Genomic DNA, 20,846 nt, shown 5'->3' on the forward strand with positions numbered 1-20,846 from the left:
TTATAAGAAATCTGCATGTTGGGTTATATTTACGAAAAATGTTCTTGTACCGATGATAAAATTTAGTAAATGTTTTGACTTGTTTGTTTTATCGAAAAACCCTGGTGTAATAATTTTTATATCTTTTTTATATCTATATTTTTTATATTTTGCATGTATATCTACTTTAGCACACATAATTAAGTTTCCAAAATCCCTCTCATGCATCAACAATTAAGTAACATGACACATTTAAATAAAATCCGGGCTTTTAAACATGGGTAGTTATTGAAACAATTTCCTCATGTGTTACTTACTTACCCACAAATATTTGACGACGCATATTTTAGGTGTCCTGAATTACATGTAAGTAGATTTCTTTCTTTAAAAGTTGATATTTTGACATTTTAATTGAATTTCTTAATTCAAAGTATCTAACAGTATTTTATTATTTTATCATAAAACGCAAGGCGAACAATATCATGGGAAAGTCATGCAAACAATGTTTCAAACATAAAAAAAATCCACTGAGAAAATTATGTAGCAACTGAAATATATTCCTTCTAAAAAGTACTATACAGTATTTGATGCCACTTGTATCAATTCCAATTAATTAGATAACAACAACAATTTAGTTTGTCTGAATGCGCACTGAATATTTGAAAATAACGAACTTAGAGTAAAGTGGCAAAACTGGTAAAAACTATCTTTCATATCAACGCTTTTTGGTCAAAGATTGGTCTCTTGGGACTATTGAAATATCATTTTCCTCACAAATCTTGAGGGTAGACAGATATAAATAGATAGAAACTTATGAATTAATTAAGACTTGAAGTTATTTATAATTTGTAACCCAAAACAATTACATATGTATCTTAAATAAGTGTTATGACTAATTCTTTCAAAGATGTATGAAATAACTTATTCAAGTAATATTTTTGTCATTATTTCCCTTAATCTCTATACTCTTCTTAAATCTAATAAATTCTTCATTTTATGATATAAAATTCTGTACAAATTCATGAAAAGTACATTAAGTCCATGCTTCTTTTGAAATTTAAAATAACTCTATTGAGTTATTTTATAATTTTTTAAAACAAAAATTACCTATATAAGTAACTAAAAAAAATACTTGTTTCAGTAATGCCTCTGACTGATAAAAATATGTCCCTTGTCAATACAATTTCGTTTGTTTTTTATGCGTTCTTTGTATTAAGAAATATATTGACAATACGAGTCACTAAATTCTTGTGTATAATAATAATAATCCATATTCCAAATAGCAATGCAGCAATGCAGCAAGGTTATCATAAATATGTCATCATTTTTTTTGCTTTAATTATTAACATGTATTGCTCATAGATATTCTTGTTTAAAAAAAATTGATTTGTTCATATAAGTTTAAAAAATATATAAATGCAATGACCATATAATAAAATATGAAGTAATTTCTTCATAAATTGGACCATGTGATCAAGAATATTTTTTTGGGAGAATGATCTTTTTTTTTTTATTTGCCCACTTTAAATTGTTTTCTATCTAAGACTTATTATACGTTCAGGTATTTCACATTCAAATTTTTAAGGTAATATTCTTTATAAAGCACAAAAATGTCAGTATTCACCTCAGAAGCTAACAAAACCTTTAAATAGACTTATTTAGATTGGATATAGTTACACAATTGTTGTCAGGTCATTAAAGATTGCATATTTTGGCTTTAATATTGATTTATTTATAGGGTCTTTGCATTTGAACTAAACACATTTATCTAAAAACCAGTTGTTGGCATGACACGGGTTGTGTTCTTCTAATATATGTTATGATGGTATGATACTATGATAGGATAGTGTATGGTATTCATGTATTGAAGGTATAATCTTTCAATCAGTGTATTTGAAGTTTGGAGCTGGCATGTCAGTTAAATGCTAGTAGTCTGTTGTTATTTATGTATAATTGTCATTTTGTTTAGTTTCTTTTGTTACATCTTCTGATATCAGACTCGGACTTCTCTTTGAACTGAATTTTAATGTGCGTATTGTTTTGCGTTTACTTTTCTACATTTGATAGATGTATAGGCGGAGGAATGAGATATCATAAACATGTTTAACCCTGCCACATTTTTGCGTCTGTCCAAAGTCAGGAGCCTCTGGCCTTTTTTAGTTTTGAATTATTTTTAAATTACGTTTCTTGTGTATAATTTGGAGTTAAGCATGGCGTTCATTATCACTGAACGAGTATATAGATATATATCTATTAGGGTTCAGCTGAAGGACGCTTCCGGATGTGGGAATTTCTCGCTGCATTGAAGACCTATTGGCGACCTTCTGCTGTTGTCTGTTAAATGGTCGGGTTGTTATCTCTTTGACACATTCCTCATTTCCATTCTCAATTCTTCGGTACTTTACATTGTTGTCAATTTAATAAAATTTTATGCGAATGGCATACAAGTCAGAGGCTAAGCTAAAGGTTTAAAATCAAGTTTAATCCTACATTTTCTACAGAATTAAATACATGTACTAAGTCAGGAATATGACTGTTGTTTTCCAGTCGTTTGATATGTTTAAGCTTTTGATTTTGCCATTTGATAAGAGATATTCCGTTTTGAATTTTCTTTGACTTCCGTATTTTTATTAAAAAATTGTTTAATATATTTGAAGTTCGCTGAAGCTAATAGTGAATTTTGAAATTGCTTTCCCTGGTGGCTAACAAGTTGTACATTTTGTGCAAGCAACTCCTCCCAAACACTTCCTAATATATTTATTCTTGTTTTGAAACTATTTCAGAATCTTTACCAATGATTAGCCTGTGATGCTAAATTACTTTTATATTATTTTACTTGAAGGGTTTTGATTTATTTTCTATAAGCTTAAAATGTAACATATAAAACAGTCATGCATTTTTTTTGGTCTTTGTCTGAATTGATTCACATTTTCATCATGGGGTTTTGATAGCTGACTATTTAGTATCAATTTTGCTTATTTTTGAAAATTGTACGTTTACCCATAGCTTCGTAAATCTGCTACACTTATACTATGTTAGATGGTGATATTATTGGCGTATACCGCTTATTCTTATTGTATATTTATTTGAAAAATGGGTATCATGTATATAAAAGGCGAAAGATAAATCGAAGAAAAGGAAGCGTCAAAGAAACCAGAATAAATAAAAATGAGAACAAACCGTATTGCTGAGAAACAGATAGCATTGCATACAGCTAAGCTTATGAAAGCAGTCAAGTCGTTCATTAAAAAGTATATAACAAAAGGTTAAGAAAAAAGAAGTAAAAATTCCAGACATTAGTTGTGTACTTGAACCAAAAGCCCTATAAAGTGGTACGTAAATTATTAAAAACCATTACATTGTTACGTATCAGTTTTCAATTAACCAAATCTGGGACCAAAACAATTTATCCCCTTTCACTGGTATTAATTTGATTTTTTTTAGAGTTCCATATTTTTACATTATTTCTTACGTTGTTTTCTTGATTTTGTTGATTGTTGTTTTTTGTTTTTTGGTACAGATCCTTAAATACTTGCATTTATATTTTTTCCGTTTTTATTTTTTTTTTTGTAGTTATTGTAGATCAGCTATACATTTATATCTACTCCAACAACTTTAAAATAAGACAAATATTTCATGAGTCTGCAACAAGTAACAGGCAAAATTAAAGGGTAATCTAGACATTTAACTCGGATAGTTATTTTTCTTTATGATATCTAACATACTTACTGTAAGATCATATTTCATTTCATTTTATCTTAATCTTCGGCCATTGTTATTCTTGTATGTTTTTTTTCAATTAAGTTCATTTATATGTTTCGGATTTTAGTATGACGTTCATTTTCTATAATCTAGTTCACATTTGTGTTTAGGGGCCAGCTGAAGCCCGCTGTGTTAAAGTCATATTGGTGGCCTTGTGCTGTTTTCTGCTATTTTGTCGGGTTGTTGTCTCTTTGATATATTCCCTGTTTCCATTCTGAATTCTAATAAATGAATAAAATCAACTTAAAAACAAATTTAAAAAAAACGACCCTAAACTAAACGACCTTATTGCGTTGCAAAAACGTCGACAGAGTCATATTTCGATGGACCACTTATCGTGCTAAAATTTTGCGGATGCTCTGCCTTTTAACATCCTAATAAAATTATAAAAAGATCTAGAGTTCATTTTTTAAAACTAACTGTTTTTGATACAACTTTAACATTACTAGCCAGATCAAGCTTTTCCTTTCTTGTTCCGTGCATTTTCCTAATGTTGTCACGGGAGCACGTTCAATCTTATTTTTTTAAGAAAGAAAATTAGCTTTCAGCTTGTCACAATAACGATATGATAATGATATGAAACTTCTATCTATTAACATTATTTGAATGATTTGAAGCGTCCTACTTCGGGAAACTATAGATGATATGGGTTCACATACGTTCTTGTATACATGAGTATATGCAAATACAACAAACTTATAAAATATATACTGGGTTTTCATATTATATAATTTTTCGCACCATAAGAATAGTATGAAGTAATGACTCTTTGAATATTCACTTTGTTTGCCTTTGTAACCTTGATTCATGATTCAGTTTATCTTACCTCAATTTGTATTTTGTATTGTTCAATGCCCCTTTTTGGAATAGTTTTACTCCCCCCCCCTCCTGTATTTTTCTATTTTCTTTACTTTATTATTTTTGTATTCAGAAAAAACGACGAAACAAGTCATAATAATTTTACAATTTATTGATTCTCTTTTTTTACGATCTACAGTGCAATAATTTTTGTACTCTAGTCACACTAGTGTTATCGCATGATTTTTGTTAAGTTCTGTATAGAAAATGATGTTGCTATACAATACTTAACCAGGCTTACAGAATAATATATATCTTACTTAATAATAGACTATAGAAAATCCATCAGATATCCTTTCAATAACATCGTGCTTTTTCAAAGTCTGTCATCACAACAAAAATTTTGAGATTTATATCTGTATTTTGTGTTCATAAAAATAATCTTGATATCATTTTCCTTTGTTTCGGTAGGTTTCATATTAACAAAGACTCGTGAGGCGTTGAACAAAATGTTTTAAATACAATTACAATTTGGCATTCGATATATGTAATAAACCCTTCTTAGATATCACTTTACACTGTCGATCAGAATAAAAATGCTAAACATTGTGAAATAATTATGTCCGTGTAGCTATAACCAGTTCACAAGTCTAGTGGCGGAGAGTAAGAATATTTTGTTTTATTCTAGATGTATTCAAAAAAATATGCTTCAAAAGGGGAGTGATCAATTAGTTTGTTTTCATTGATATTCGACAAACTTTATGGTACCAAAGGTGCTTTTATTAATTTCAACTGATTATTACAATTAATTGGGCCTTTTTATTCGAATGTCTTATCCTCTACACTACTCAATACAACTTTTGAGAACAGTTCAATAAAATTGAGATTGGAAATGGGGAATGTGCCAAAGAGGCAACAACCCGACCATAGAGCAGACAACAGCAGAAGGTCACCAACAGAACTTCAATGCAACGAGAAATTCTCGCACCGGAGCCGTGCTAGGCCTTCAGCTGGCCCCTAAACAAATATATACTAGTTCAGTGATAATGAACGCCATACTAAACTCCAAATTTAACACAAAAAACTAAACGTTAAAATAATACAAGACTAACAAACGCCACAGGCTCCTGACTTGGGACAGGCGCAAAATGCGGCGGGGTTTAACATGTTTGTGAGATCTAACCCTCCCCCTATACCTCTAGCCAATGCAGAAAAGTAAACGCATAACAATACGCACATTAAATTCAGTTTAAGAGAAGTTCGAGTCTGATGTCAGAAGATGTAACCAAAGAAAATAAACAAAATGACAATAATACAAAAAAAAACATCAGACTACTAGCAGTTAATTGACATGCCAGCTCCAGACTTCAATTAAACTGATTGAAAAATCATTCCTTCATCATATGAATATCAGGCACAATCCTCCCCGTGAGGGGTTTAGTATCATACCATCATAACATATATGAGATGAACATAACCCGTGCCATGCCAACAACTGGTTTTGAAATAAATGTGTTTAGTTCCGATGCAAAGACCCTATAAGTGAATCAATATTAACGCCAAAATAAGCAATCTTTAATGACCTGACAACAGTATCGTAACTATATCCTTTCTTAATAAGTCTATTTAAAGGTTTTGTTAGCTTCTGAGGTGAATACTGACATTTTATTGCTTTATAAAGAATATTTCCATAAAATATTGGATGTGAAATACCTGAACGTATAAGAAGTCTGCATGTTGAGCTATATTTACGAATGATGTCCTTATACCGATGATAAAATTTAGTAAATGTTTTGACTAGTTTGTGATATTGAAAACCCTGGTGTAATAATTTTTCAGTAATACATAAATTTCGCTCGTTTAAATCCAAAACATTGTTACATACACGAGCGAATCGTACAAGTTGAGATATATAAACACCGTTAGATGGTAACAAGGGAACGTCACCATCTAAAAATGGATAATTAACGATAGGAAATGAGAAATCATCTTTTTTATCATAAATGTTAGTATTAAGCTTTCCGTTAATGATATAGATATCAAGATCGAGGAAAGGGCAGTGGTCTTTGTTAGTATTAGCTTTATTTAAAGTAAGTTCGTCAGGATAAATTTCTTTAGTATACATACTGAAGTCGTCATTATTGAGAGCCAAAATATCATCCAGATATCTAAACGTGCTTAAAGTATTATTAAATTTGTGTATATAAATAAACTCATCATAGATACATGTACCAGGACTAAATTTAGTATACGCCAGACGCGCGTTTCGTCTACAAAAGACTCATCAGTGACGCTCGAATATCAGATGTTGTTTCGATGAGTCTTTGCTGATTTTTGTCATAAATTGTGACTTATAGCAATACAAAAACAGGTCCGAAATAGGTGGTGCACAGTTAGTCCCCATTGGAATTCCGATAACCTGACGATATACGGAATCTCTAAAGCGACCAAAAATGTAATCTAGTAAAAATTCAAGGGCAGATAAAGTATCAAAGCATGTCCAATTAACATAGTTTTTTTGTTTATTGCTACTAAAAAATGACCTAAAAGAATTTGAACATATATATTCACATTCTGACTTTTCAAATGCCCATTTAATTAGGTGTGTGATTTTTTCTTAATGAGAACGTGAGGCAATGTGGTATATAGGGTAGAAAAATCAAAACTTTGAACAGATTCAAAATCACCAATAGACAGGGTGACACCCTTTCATTTTAGTCCAAAAAATATCTCACTGCTGTACATTCGTTCATTTTTTTATCAATCAATGATTCCGTTGATTTTATATAATCATTTATATTTCATGTGTTAGAAAAGTCAATTCGATTACTTGCGCTGACGTTAGATATGACTACCACAGGCTATTAGGGGACCATCCCAAAAAGCACATATACTCATTCAGTATAGTTACCCGTATGGATGTGTTTGATATTGCTAAGATGATTTTTAAGTTAAAAAAAATACAACATGTACCACAATACACAAACGAGGATCCAGCATAAAATCTGATCGTTATTTATATATGTCGTGTACAAGTTGCGATTTTGTACAGGTTACAAAATGTACAAAAATGTTGTACATGTTATAACTTGTATAATGCAAAAATACAAGTTATAACATGTACAAAAGTACCTCATACATGTTATAACCTGTACAAAATATTTCTTAAAAATGGTTTTAACTTCTACAAAATTTAAGATTAATCTTAATGAAGTCAAAAATACATTTAAATTCACCAATGCATAAAGAACAACCATAAATAGGCCAGAACGTGTCTTTTCTGTAGAGGACAATGATCACAAAATTTCAGAAATATATGTTTCATGACTTATGTTGGCAAAATGTGTTTTCATGTAATTGTATGTTTTATGCGTTCCAGCATGGCTTGAATAAGTGTGACACTATTTACTAAAAGCTTGCATTTCCTCAATGACAATAAAATTATATCATGTATATACTAGCAACTAAATTCGTCCAAAAATTTTAAGAACAATGGCTTATAACTTTGGGTTATACTCCTCTATCTCGTGTTATAGCATGCATTTATTTGTGGCCTTTGGATGTTGTCTGCTCCATGTGCGGGTTGTTGTTTTTTAGACACATACCCCATTTTCATTCTCAATTTTATTTGTAAACACATCTATCCTGGCTATCCTCTTATGTCTTTTAGTGTCAACTAGAATGAAAGTAGTTTACTATTGCCTTCAAAGTGGACACTCACATTTATAATTCATCAAAAACAGATATGTCCATAGATAGTCATAAGAGGATCATAAGACATGTCCTAAGATATATCTTATGACAGGTCTTAGGAATGCTTCGTAATACCGACCCCTGGACATTAAATGTATCAAAAAAGGACAAAACACACTAGCATGAAGGAATAATAAAAAAAGTTATGAAAATATTATTGAGGTTAATAACATCTGTTGCAATAATAGAAACATATCCTTATTTTTCGATTTTGTACAAGTTGAAACCATATTTCAGTAATATTTTGTACTGGTTATAACATGTACGGGGTACTTTTGAACATAATATAACTTGTATTTTTGCATTATACATGTTATAACATGTACAAAATCGCAACTTGTACACGACATATATATTTATATTATTCTTAGCGTAATCATACAATTACAATGATTCACTATAGTGATCAATAAAAAAATTAAGATCGTTGGTTTACCTTTTCCTAAATATTTGATAACAAAATGAATTGAAACTGCTACATGTATAAGAATAAAAACAGCAAACAGATCTAAATAAATTCATCAAAAAAATAATGCATCTTAATCACATCCGAATCCGATTTTGGACTTGAAAGTTAAAAAAAAAATGTGTTCAAAATGTTCGTGTTCTTGAACATGTTAATATTAATTTAAAATCTGCTTGACCCTGAGATATAGAAAAGCGATAAAGGAGCTGTTCCTTTAATTTTTTATTGGATGTGCAAGTACTAGTTTTGTCTCATGGATGGATACTCCATATCCTTTCAACGGGTTTTCAATTTCCATGATAGGGAATTAAATAGCTCGCTATGCGGTATGCTCATGGCGAAAGGCCGTACGGTAAGATGACATATACTTGCAAACATCTACGTCATCTAAGTCTACATAAGAAATATAATTTTCATTATATAACTCCAAAGTGCACCTCCAATGTTTTGATTTTATCAAAAATATATTCAAACTTTCCTTTCGCAAATTATGGATTTCGCCATTGTTTTACCCGGAGGACAACAAGATGTACCTGTTGTTTCAACAACACCACACGAACACTTTGTAATATTTAATCATTTTGAAATTTTATCTTAATCCTATCCAAGGATTATCATTAAATGTTTTAATGTTTTTTTTTATTAAGATATTCATACAGTCATATAAAACATAAACTATAAAATATTTCACATTCTTATCATGTCCGGGGCTCTAATAGCCGACTATACGGTATGGGTTTTACTTATTATTGAAGGTCGAACGGTTATCTATAACTGGTCTAATCCACTTCCCTTATATCATGTTAGATGGTGGTCTCAGTGGCTTATACCTTCTGTCCTTATTTTACATTCATTTGGTAAATGACAGCTCATGCCAATGTAATGCATGTCATTAGTGCTTTGAGATGGAGTTTAGCTTTGTTCCCCCCCCCCCCCCCCATTTTTTTTATAAATACTTAAATTAGCTAGCTATGATTTTATATTTTATCTGTATGAACAGTATTATTTTATTGCTTATGTCATGTATGTGCTTTTAATCATGTTAATATCCTGCTGTAATGTATGTATGTTTGTCTTAATATGTGTGTTTTGTTTGCAATGTTTTTTGCTTTTGTGTAATTTATTATAATGTCGATTTTAAAAACTCACTAGAGCTTGTGTTACTTTGTATCGACAATAAATAAAACTTTGATTTGATTTTGATTTGATTTGATTTGATTTGATTTAGATAAATAATAGTACACAAGACACAACATAGAAAATTAAAGACTAAGCAACACGAACCCCACCTAAAACTTTAACCGGCTATAATTTCTATTACTTTGGTCCACACGTATTCCTAAAAAATATGAAAATGTGTTCCATATATATTATATAATGTGAAACATTTTTATTATACATTGTGTATATTAATTTTTTTGGGGGGGTGGAGGGGGTGTTGATATTTTAGAAATTTAATAGTTTCTACATGTGACATGAGTAAAGGTATATTTACAGTATATTTTTCTCATTTTTTAGATTGTCATGTCAGAGAAATCTTCAGGTGTGACTGAGGGACAAGGGATAGAAGGTATTTTTTTTAAACTCTTATCATTATAATATATATCTTCGATGGGCTTCAAATTGTTGCATATGACTTTTCGTTGCTAAAACTATAGCTACCTGTTGATTGCATTCTTGTAATTGACTGCTCTATAGTCTTACATGCAAAACAGCTGATCTTTGAAAATAAAAAAATAAAAAATGCTACATAGAAAAAAAAAATGTTCATATCATGTACATGATGTATGTACTAATGTGAAATTGTGATTTAATCGAGAAAAAAAGTGGGCCATGTCACGAAGAATAAAAATTAACGTAACCCTGAAGTCAAAACAATTTTTTCAACTTTCTGTTTGCTGTTTTTACTAGGCCGCACCACTTCCAGTAAACATTATATCCTTCCACTTTCCTAGATTGATATCCCCAAAAGATGCAAGATTTTTTTAAATCTATATAATATGTTTCAATTAAGCATAAACTTTATATATATTGGACTATTTTATTTCCCTCCATCTCTGATATTACGGAACCTAATAGAAAAACACAATGTGATTAATTTTAATTAAACTTGGCATGTTAGATCTACGCTTAGTGAATTATAAGCCAGTTCATTAAGTGTCATGTCAATATGATATATACTAAAGACAATAATGCCATTTTGTGAACTTAAGGTGTTCAATTTTGAAAGAACCTAATATTTCGCTTGCTTCAAACAGACTGTGAGATCAGGACCACTGTTAAAATAGGCCGTTAGCATTTTACAAGTCTCAGCTTGGATATTTAACATCAAATACATGTGTCCGATGATTCTGCCTGCCAACCAAAATGGCAGAAATGTCTAAAAAAAAAAGAAAAAAGGGGCAAAATGCAAGTTTTATTTATTATCTTGAAAACTGTTATATAAAGAGAAAATCTGACAGGGACAGAACATTAATGTTAAAAATAGTGGGATTCGTCTAATTAATGTACATTTACGGGTCATTATAAAAAAACATGCATATTTCGATGAGGGAAAATTGGGAAAATGATGTCATTGCTTTAAAAAATTAAATATGTCATCCTATTCTATAATATGGTAGCAACTATATTCAGTAATATGCAATGGGAAAACTGAAGAGTTCCTTCAATTTTAAAAATTTTAGGTCATCCTTTGATAGAATCATGTCAATGGTGTTACCAATATAAAAACATGCATTTAGTTACAATGTATTAAAACATATTGTTATATACCAAACAACTGTTCCAATTTGTTGTTAAGGTTTAAATTACTACTTATTGACATTATTTTTATAGATATGCATTCTACTAATATTTAAACATAAATTTGTTTTAAAAAAACTTGGCTGTTCTAAATATGGCCGTTGTTAATATTAAAAAATACACTAAAACTGAATATATGTAGAATGTGTAAGACTGAAAGATTAGATAATGCATAATCCTTCGTATACGGCATAAAAAAAACGTTCATTTATTAATAAAAAATAACAATTATTGCATTTTTATATAGTAACACCACTGACCCTTCAGTAAGTACAATGACACATAAGTATCACCACTGACCCTTCAGTAAGTACAATGACACATAAGTATCACCATTGACAACAAATTTCAAATTTTACTTTAATTAAGTACTGAACACAATCAAAGAACACTAAGCAAAAAAAAGAAAAAAAAACAATAATTCTTAGGCTAAAATTTTTTTTAACTATTTTATATGTTGTTATGTGTGCATGTTTCTACATTCAATATCTTTTCTTAAATCAAAGTTTAGGAAATCTTCCGGAAAATGATTTTTATACGGGTGCACAATGGACACTATTTTCATTTACGATATAGCTTTTACTTACTTTTAAGATTTTTTCACTAAATTTGAACATAAGATGGTTTTTTTTTTTTTTGCATAACATGCTTACAGGTAACATTGATAGGGGAGAAACTATTGTAAATGCTGAAATCTTGAGTAAGATAACTCTTACCCAACCAAATTGTATTTTGGTTACACCAGTGACTAAAAAAAATGAGACTCTTCTTTTTGTTTAAATTTGTCAGTATTATTAAACCGAAATACATCTCCCAAATCGTTAAAAAATGTTTGTATGTATCAAAATGCAATAAAAAGTGATAAATCCTAATAACAAATGATATGAATAATGGTCCTATTTCAGGAAAGGTATTATAGAAAAAAAATAACAGTTAATTCTGGCTATATCCAAGGGTTTCAAAAAAACATAAAGGATGTTTTCATGACATGTCATACTGTTTACTGTATATAGTGTATCACAAAACATTCATATCTAACATATACAAATGTTATTACGATATATTTTCATGTCTGTGACTTAAAAGGACCAAATAACATATATGTGCATGCTTTTTTTTAAATGACCCTTACATTAAAAATTGTAAGTGGTTCCTCGAAACCCTGTGTCTCGCCTGCGATTGCTGCTATCAGTGTTAAGTATTATGTTGACTAAAAAAGTGAGTTCATTCATCAGTAAAATACAGAATTTAAAAAAATATTCCAACTTTTTTCTTTAGATGTTTCTTTATCTTGAATATTAGCTTCTGTCCAATTTTCATAACAATTCATCTCAAGGCCGTACGGTGACCTATAGTTGTTAATTTCAGAGTCATTGTTGTCTCTTGTAGACAGTTGTCTCATTGGCAATCATACCATATCTTCTTTTTTATATGAAAGTTTAAACATTGAAAGTCAACATTACTTTTTTACACTGACAGCAGCAATCGCCGGTGAGACCCGGGTTCTATGGAAACACATGAAATATAATTATAAGCACGTTGCGTGAAAATAACACTGTACCATCTGTGTCATAAAAGAAGTAGATCCATCCAAAGGAAAAGCGAAGAGATCGGTTTTACACTTTGGAAGCAATCTCACTTTTAATATCCAAATGGACTGTACGAGCATTTTATTTCGATCGATGAACAGGCATGGGATAATCTTAATCAGTAATCGTAATCAGCTGTAATCGAATACATTTCGAAGTGTAATCACGTGTAATCAGTAATCATGCATTTTTTTATTACAAGTAATCGTAATGTAATTGATTACGAAGCAAAAACCAGTGTAATCATGATTACTTTTAGATTACTCTTAGATTCCAATTCAAATGATTACTTGCTGACTACAAAATTTAAATATAAAATATTTCTTTTATACACAAAGAGAAATAAAAAAGTCATCATACTTATGCTCAGTATGATTGATCCTATTAACTATCAAATACTTTCAGTTTCAGATACTCATGCTTAGGGGAATGTAGGGTGTAAATGTATGTCTTTTTTTAAACAGTGAGTCCTTGTGATACAAGATACCAGTTTTTTTTAAATATTTTGTTGTTCCTTGGATTGCAAAATATTCTGAGACTGTTAAGGTTAAGTGGACATTTTGATCTTTATATTTACTTTGATGTTCGACCTATTATAATATAAGAATTTAGAACAATAGTTTTTTCACAATTTTTGTAACAAAAATTTCATAATTTTTTATGCCGTACCTAGGGGCATAACGTGTTTCGGTCTGTGTGACCGTTCGTTCGTCCGTTCGTCCGTCCCTTCGTCCACCTGTCCCGCTTGAAGTGAAAGTTTTTGGTCAAGGTAGGTTTTGATTAAGTTGAAGACCAATCAACTTGAAATTTAGCACATATGTTTCCTATGATATGATCTTTCTAATTGTAATGCCAAATTAGAGTTTTGACCTCAATTTCATGAACTTCACTGAACACAGAAAATGATAGTGCGAGTCGGTCATCCGTGTACGATGGACACATTCTTGTGTATCCTGTGTTTTCCTAATATGTTACAGTAACGTTTGAATAAAAATATAGATTTTACAATCATGTACTATATAATAAAAATAATTAACTGCATACAAATCTATTGATTATTCAAATCAAAACAATTCATTTTAATTACCCAAGCTCGCCTGTTATAAAAGTTGATGTAGTGATTTAAAACCTGTAAGACTTAGAATACATTTAAGTGTCACGTCCAAACAGACAAAAGACTACTTGCAATTGATCATTAAATACTCACTATTTGTTAGTTTCTTTTTTTCTTAATTGAAAATATGTTTTGGACTAATATAAAAAAAAAACAATGTTATTCTTTTAACAAAGAAAGCACAGAGACATTAACATTCAAAGTAAATTTGTCAAATAAAATAATGTCATCAAACAATACAAATATTACACTACTCCATTGCTAAGTTGTTTTCAACAACATGATTATATTTAAAATATAAAAAATACACAATTATTCACTCATACTAGCTTTTTTATATGAGGATAAAATGTTTACAAAAAGTTTTTTTCAATACCACAGTATACAATGTAATCTAACGTAATCATGATTACTTTAAAGAAAAGTAACCGGATGTAATCAATTATATTTGAATTTGAATTATGTGTAATTGTAATGTAATCGATTACATCAAATTAGCAAAGTAATTGTTATGTAATTGATTACATTTTAAAGTAATCGACGCCATCCCTGTCTATGAACAAGACAATGCAAATATCTATTAAAATAAGTAGAAGTGGTATGATTGCCACTGAGACAAGTATCCCCCAAGTTCAAATGAAGTGGATGTAACAATTAAAGGCAACAGTACAGCCTTTCACAATGAGAAAAACCCATAGTATATAGTCGGCTGTAGCTATAAAGGCCCTGACATAAAAAAAAAAAAAAAAAAAAAACATGAAACAATTAAATTGAAAAAGCTAACGGCCCTTCTGTAATTTTTAAATTGACGTCTGTCACGTTTGAATGTGTCTATGAGATGGAAAGAAAGAGAGAAAAAAACTTATTGTAATGGTATTTTAACACAAGTATCGTTTTTAGATTTTTATTGTTTTAGAAATATTTTAAAGTGCCAAAATAGCGCATTTAGTTTCAGGAAAATGTTGCTACGCAGATATTTTATTTAAATTTCAGGGACATGTATTTGTTGTTTTCGGCGGGAATAAATAAAGCATTCTTTCTTTTTTGAAAATCGGAAAAATATGGTCGGCCGATATTTTTTCACAAACAAATTAAAAAACCCTGGTCTTAAATGAAACTGTGATTACTGTCATACAATTTTGAGGCTTGACACACTTGACAACTGGTTCCATCCACTTCTTTAAGTATTATATAATTTTGATATACAAAGGTAAATTAATACAAGTCAATCGTCAATAGTTTGAATAGTTTTTCACAAATCACTTTGAAGCCTGCCTCCTGATGGGGTTTTCTGGCTGTGTTGAAAACTCATTGGTGGCTTTTGGCTGTTTTCTGCTCTGTGGTGGGGTTGTTGTTTCTTTGACACTTCCCCCAGTTACATTCTCAATTTTATTTTTACAGTAAATATAAACATTTATTATTATTAGAATAATTTAATATTAATAAGGTCTTTCCTTGTCCAATAGGGAAAGAAGGACCTTGCTGTATTTCTTCTGATCATTATTATTATTCCGCCAAACTTTGACAAAATATCCCTTCTTAACCGTAAGACATTTCGCAATCAGGTTTACACTTTGTAATGTTGTCACAAATACTTATTTAGATCTCACCCTGTGAATCGTAAAATTTTGTTAGTCAAGATTATCTGTCTTAGTTACTTAGTCATAGAGGTATTGAATAGAAGAAAATGTTTGTTTGTGTCATTAAGGGGCAACTTTGTTATATTTTGACCAAAGAGATTTTACCTTTCTTCCTGGGACACAAACTCAATTGACAGTGTTTGAAAAGACAATATTATGTATAACTCTTCAACCAAAGATCCTAGATCCATTGGGTCTATTACAATGGCATCTTGAATTGATGATTTGTCAGATCAAGGTCACAACCTAGAGAATGACCTTTGTACTTTTGACCCTGTTTTAAGTTTATGTGTTTTTTTAAACACTTTTCAATGCACTTTGCGTCTATTTGAATTTATATTTTACAATATGAAAAGGAAAGGAAACCCACTCAAGTCTTGCAATTGTTCGCCAACAATTGACATTTTATTGTCATTCTTTTTTATTAAAGCTAGAGAAGTATCAAAATGTTCCCTGTTCAAAATTTCATCTGATCTTCAATATGACTTCCATAGGTTTAATTTAAATAACTGGACGTTACACGAGCAACAATCAATCAATCGATGTTTGACATAGTCTTTTAATGATTTGTTTATAAAATATAATAAAAACAAATTCAAAAAATCAGTGAACAAATCTTTATTGAACTTGGACTTGATCTTTTTATAGAAACAGTTATAATTACAGATCCAATCCACACACAGACAAAGTCCACTATGTTAAACAGGTTACTTGGCAGTGAAACGTATGATTCCTTTGACATGCGCTGTATGGTAACAGGCCAGTTCGGGGTCGGAAAATCGAGTCTTGTCAAGCTCTTAATTGGTGATGTCATCCCAGAAGGAAGACAGCCCACCGATGGGATTTCCGTTATAGAAGGTCGCTGTGGCCTCGATGTGGAGACTAGAAGCTGGATTTATATTGATCCAGGTAGGAATATGTACATAATTTAAACTTTTCTTTTAAATTTTAATAGCTCTTTAGTATCTTCCACTTCTTTATCAGCTTCAGAATTAGTAAATCTTTATAACTTGAAAAGTAATAGTGTAAAATACTTTACCAAATTATGTCTACAAGTGCTTACACATTGATTGTGCACTTCAATTAGCATGTGCTTTCACAATTTGACAAAAGTTTTATGGAATGACTTGCCATAGGATCTATAAATATCCAATAGGAAATAGTACTATTCATTGAATAACTTGTAGATAAACTCATCGAAGTTTTAAATCATCCCCTAGTCTTTAAAAAACAATCATTTAACACTGTGGTTCAGTAATTTTGTCTGTTTGTAACCCTTATTGTTCTAATGCCGGTACCTTCCAAGTTAAATATACATAAAAATCATTAGCAATGTAACCCAGGATATCGTACAGGGAGACCATAGCTGTATAGAGTATACAGTATGTATCTCCCAATACATCCAGGGTATTGAACGGAGAGACCATAGATATATATAGTATGCAGTATGTATCTCCCAGTCATCCAGGTTATTGTACGAGGAGACCATAAATGTATAGAATATACAGTCTGTATCTCCAAGTACATCCAAGTTATTGTACGGGGATATCATAGATGTATAGAATATACAGTATGTATCTCCCAGTCATCCAGGTTATTGTACGGGGAGACCATATATGTATAGAATATGCAGTATATAACTCCCAATACATCCAGGGTATTGAATAGGGAGACCATAGATTTATACAGTATGCAGTATGTATTTCCCAGTCATCCAGGTAATTGTACGGGAAGAGCATAGATGTATAGAATATACAGTATGTATCTCCCAGTCACCCATGTTATTGTACGGGGATATCATAGATGTATAGCATATACAGTATGTATCTCCCAGTCATCCATGTTATTGTACGGGGAGACCATAGATGTATAGAATATACAGTATGTATCTCCGAGTCATCCAGGTTATTGTATGGGGAAACCATAGGTGTATAGAGTATGCAGTATGTTCATTGTATCTACTAGTCAACGCTTGGAAAATGTTACCGACGCCATCACTAGTTTGTCGACTGTTGTGGAATATGCATCCCACAGATAACCTCTGATACCAGTTGTAGTATTACAATCATGCCCTCTTTATTTGTTCATTCCCAAATGAGACTATCACAGACTTTGTACAAAAATTAGCAACAAATATATGTCACATGTAGAGCTGACAAAAGTGGACATTATGAGAAACGATAATGGCGAGTTTACACTGAACTCTTTTTATTTAAAGTTTTCGTGTTTGTTGATTGTATGAGGTCATGGTGACTAGAGTTGTTGTTTTCAAATATTAATTTGATCGACATGCTCAATTTGCTTGAAAATTTATGCTGTTATTGGGAATGATGAATTGATAAATGTCCCTTTCCATTATAAAATTATACTGATTTGTCTTTCTAGAGTTACAAGACTTAAAAATATTAAAAAGTGTGCACTTTCTAGGGTATGCTTAAATAGATTTACTCAAAACTTTACGCTGTAATTGAGAGTGATTATCTCAGAGTGTGCCATTAAAACAAAATACATACATGTATATGGATTGGCGATATCTGACACAGCTTTTACTCATACTCATATGATATATATATATATATAGAGAGAAAGCCCAGGTGGTCGTGTGGTCTAGCGGGACGGCTGCAGTGCAGGCGATTTGGTGTCACGATATCACAGTAGCATGGGTTCGAATCCCGGCGAGGGAAGAACCAAAAATTTGCGAAAGCAAATTTACAGATCTAACATTGTTGGGTTGATGTTTAGACGAGTTGTATATACATTATGTACACAGCCATGTATCACCATCATTGGTGGCGATCCGATGGAAACATCTGTTGTAGGGTTGTCACTGACTCAGACGTACTTATATATATATATCTATATATTAAGACTCGTTTATATTTTTTCGTTTGGGCTTGTATCATATTTTCACTCCGGTTTATATGATTCGTTCATCCTATATTGACTTTTAAAATTCAAGAGTCTATCTAAAAATGAGGATACATTTTATATGGCCTTCCAAATACCGTTTCGATCCCTAACATCACTGAAGAGACATTTATTGTCGAAATCCGGATCTGGTGTACCAAAAAAATATTGACACCTTATGTTTGTGGCATAACATCATGGCCACAAGTTAATTGTTTTCTGTTTAGTATTAAATTTATATTAAGATCCATTTTGTTACATCTTGTAATCAATTTTATTTGGCAATCGCCAATGGCAGTCTGCAGGGTTAAAGAACATCGACCTGTTAGTCAAATGCTTTTTGGTAAATATACTTTTTCACTTTTTTGGTCTTTTGGAAAATGTTGTTTGTGCTGTATTTGGACCCTTCTACAACGAAATTTGTTTTACATGCACACGTATAAAAATTGCGGTTTTTATCCAACGCAATCATAGGTTCGAACGTAGTTTTCAATTTAGACTCGTTTACATTTTTTCGTTTGGGCTTGTATCATATTTTCCCTCCGGTTTATATGATCCCTTCATCCTATATTGACTCTTAAAATTCAAGAGACTATCTAAAAATGAGGGGTACATTTTATATGGTTTTCTAAATACCGTTTCGATCCCTAACATAACTGAAGAGACATTTACTGTCGAAATCCGGATCTGGTGTACCAAAAAAATATTGACACCTTATGTTTGTCGCATAACATCGTGGCCACAAGTTCATTGTTTTCTATTTAGTATTAAATTTATATTAAGATCCATTTTGTTACATCTTGTGATCAATTTTATTTGGCAATCGCCAATGGCAGTCTGCTGGGTTAAAGAACATCAGTTGTTCGACCTGTTAGTCAAATACGTTTTGTTTAAATATACTTTTTCACCCTTTTTGGTCTTTTGGAAAATGTTGTTTGTGCTGTATTTAGACCCTTCTACAACGAAATTTGTTTTACATTCACACGTATAAAATTGCGGTTTTTATCCAACGCAATCATAGGTTTGAACGTAGTTTTCAATTTAGACTCGTTTATATTTTTTCGTTTGGGCTTGTATCATATTTTCACTCCGGTTTATATGATCCGTTCATCCTACATTGACTCTTAAAATTCAAGAGTCGATCTAAAAATGAGGATACATTTTATATGGCCTTCCAAATACCGTTTCGATCCCTAACATCACTGAAAAGACATTTATTGTCGAATTCCGGATCTGGTGTACCAAAAAAATATTGACACCTTATGTTTGTGGCATAACATCGTAGCTACAAGTTAATTGTTTTCTGTTTAGTATTAAATTTATATTAAGATCCATTTTGTTACATCTTGTGATCAATTTCATTTTGCAATCGCCAATGGCAGTCAGCAGGGTTGAAGAACATTTTTTGGAAAATGTTGTTTGTGCTGTATTTAGACCCTTCTACAACGAAATTTGTTTTACATGCACACGTATAAAAATTGCGGTTTTTATCCAACGCAATCATAGGTTTGAACGTAGTTTTCAATTTAGACTCGTTTATATATATATATAAATATATATAACAAGTCTAAAAGGTACAACATCACCAAAAACACAATAAAACGAACAATATGTTATATATTTCGGATAACAGATGGTTATTGCATGATGACAAATGAATCATGTCAATTCAAATTAAGACTCTATCAAAATCTTGAAATTTATACAATTTAAGCGAACGCTGGAACAATTTTAAAATTTCCAAACACGGCGCAAAGACGACAAAGATATGCCAAAATAAAAATAGTTATTTACGATGTGAACTGGCACAACTCTAAATTCCCAAAGGTGGTGACAGTTGAGATGTTAAACAACTGTGTGGAAATACAGTCCCAATAAACAGTCCTGACCGATCTAAGCTGGTATAATATTTAAAATATGACAACGGTAGAGCAACATGAGCAATTGCAACAGAGACTGTGTATGTAAACATCCCAAAAATATAGTAATTTGATTATAAGAAAAATGAGTAATAAATTTTTACTAAGGTTAAGCAA

At 31.0% G+C, this 20,846-nt stretch overlaps 1 long non-coding RNA gene across 1 annotated transcript in view; it reads left to right on the top strand.

The window, feature by feature from the left end:
- LOC134690560 (uncharacterized) overlaps window positions 1–16,806 on the top strand; it is a 31,160-nt gene extending 14,354 nt beyond the window's left edge. The window contains exons 2-3 of the long non-coding RNA XR_010101971.1: window positions 10,277–10,328; window positions 16,570–16,806. This is a non-coding gene — a long non-coding RNA (uncharacterized LOC134690560). The remainder of the gene's footprint in view (window positions 1–10,276; window positions 10,329–16,569) is intronic.
- Window positions 16,807–20,846: the final 4,040 nt, after the last annotated feature.

Source organism: Mytilus trossulus, chromosome 11 (genome assembly GCF_036588685.1).
Source record: "Mytilus trossulus isolate FHL-02 chromosome 11, PNRI_Mtr1.1.1.hap1, whole genome shotgun sequence".
NCBI lineage: Eukaryota > Metazoa > Mollusca > Bivalvia > Mytilida > Mytilidae > Mytilus > Mytilus trossulus.